We start from the raw sequence: 2,064 nt of genomic DNA, 5'->3' as shown, positions 1-2,064 counted from the left end.
CCCATGACACTCAGTTTTGCTGGGTAGGTGATTCTTGGTTTTAATCCCAGCTCCTTTGACCTCCGGAATATCATATTCCAAGCCCTTTGGTCCCTCAGTGTAGAAGCTGCCAGATCCTGTGTTATCCTGATTGTGTTTCCAAAATATTCAAATTGTTTCTTTATGGATGCTTGTAATAAATATTCTCTCCTTAATCTGGGAATTCAGGAACCTAGCTATAATATTCCTAGGAGTTTTCTTTTAGGGATCTTTTTCAGGAGGTGATTGGTAGATTCTTTCAACCTCTATTTTGCCCTCTGGTTCTAAAACATCAGGGCAGTTTTCTTTGAGAACTTCCTGGAAGATGATTTCTAGGTTCTTTCTTTGATCATGGCTTTCAGGTACTCCAATAATTTTTAAATTATCTCCTGGATCTATTTTCCAGGTCAGTGGTTTTTCCAATGAGATATTTCACATTGCCTTCTATTCTTTCATTTGTTTGGATCTGCTTAACAGCATCTTGATTTCTCATAAAGTCATTAGCTTCCATTTGCTCCAATCTAATTCTGAAGGAATGATTCTCCTCAGTGAGCTTTTGAGATTCTTTTTCCATCTGGCAAATTTGGCTTTTTAAGGCATTCTCCTCCTCATTGCCTTTTTGAGCCTCTTTTGCCATTTGAGTCAGTCTATTATTTAAGGTGTTATTTTCCTCAGTCAGGCTGTTGACTCTCATTTCCTAATTTTCTTGCATCATTCTCATTTCTCTTCTCAATTTTTTCTCCACTTCTCTTTTCTGCTTCTTAAGGTCCTCTGTGGCCTGTAACCAGCTCGTATTTTCCTTTGAAGCTTTTGTTGCAGGAGTTCTGACTTCACTGTCTTCCTTCTGTTCCATGCTTTGTTCCTTTTTATCCCCAAAATAGGAGTCTAATGTTGGAATCTTCTGTCTGCTTTGTTTCCTTTGCCTAGTCATGTAGCCCCTCGGTCACTTGACCCCTGGGCTTTTTGCCACAGTAGGACTCTGCCACCAGACAGGGGAGCTTTTATCCCAAACGCTGGGGTTTTCTCAGCTACCGGAGGTATTAGATGGGTGCCCTCTCTGAGGCCTCCACATGCTCTGGCAAGCTGATCATACATCCCAGGACCTCCACCCTAGACCGCAATCCAGATCCAAGCAGGTTAAAGCAAGAGAGATTACCCCTCAGACTGGTGCTTGGTCCCCCTACATTCTGCAGGCTAGGAGCTGAAGCTGCCATGTGGCGCTGGCTGGCTGTGTCCACTTACTGGGTCCCAAACTCCAGACTGCACTGACCTCTCACTTTGTCCTTTGCATCTATGTATTGATAAATCTGGAAATGGCCAAAGCTGCTGATCTGGAGACCCTCCAGCCAGCGACTGGTCAGGCGTCCCGCTGGGGCTAAAGCCTTGGTGTGGAGCTGGGCTTGGCTCCCAGTGCGCTGCGCTGACTGATTCCTGCCAGCCTGCCGGGCTGTCCTTAGCGTGAGGTTAGCTTTTCTGTGTCATTTTGTGGGTTCTGTCTCATATTTTTCTAATATGCTATTAACTGAGTTCCAAATACATGGTATGATCAATTAATATTGATTGGCCAATTAGTCATATAATTAAAATAAAATAAATATTTATTAAAGTCACATGATTAGTCAACAAATATTTTATGCAAATACTCTGTATTTTATATATATGTATATATGTATATATATATATATATATATATATATAAGATGTTAAAACACAAAAACCCTTGTAACTTAATAGACTGCCTGTGTTATTTACAATTCATTCTCCACAATTCAATTTAGCAAGTATCTTATCTATTAATACAGGGCCTAACTCACATAATGCTTTGCAACATATTCCTACAGAGAGATAAGTAAAATACAAATTGAAGAATATTTTATGTGAAGCAAGCGAGCAGGGCAGCTAGGTGGTGCTGTGAATAGAGCACTGGCCCTGGAGACAGGAGAACCTGAGTTCAAATTCAAACTCAGACACTTAACATTTACTAGCTGTGGTACCTTGGGCAAGTCACTTAATCCGAACTGCCCTGCCTTACCCCCTCCAATAAGC

The 2,064-nt window shown here is 41.3% G+C and overlaps 1 protein-coding gene across 1 annotated transcript in view; it reads right to left on the bottom strand.

Annotated features, from left to right (window-relative positions):
• Nucleotides 1–2,064, bottom strand: part of CDKL5 (cyclin dependent kinase like 5) — a 237,455-nt gene that overhangs the window by 57,311 nt on the left and 178,080 nt on the right. The gene's annotated exons all lie outside the window — the stretch shown is intronic.

Source organism: Petaurus breviceps, unplaced genomic scaffold, assembly GCF_028583685.1.
Source record: "Petaurus breviceps papuanus isolate PSGF00001 unplaced genomic scaffold, PetGlider_PUasm1.0 419, whole genome shotgun sequence".
NCBI lineage: Eukaryota > Metazoa > Chordata > Mammalia > Diprotodontia > Petauridae > Petaurus > Petaurus breviceps.
The sequence above is the reverse complement of the archived record's forward strand: the minus strand, read 5'-3'. Positions and strand labels throughout refer to the sequence as shown.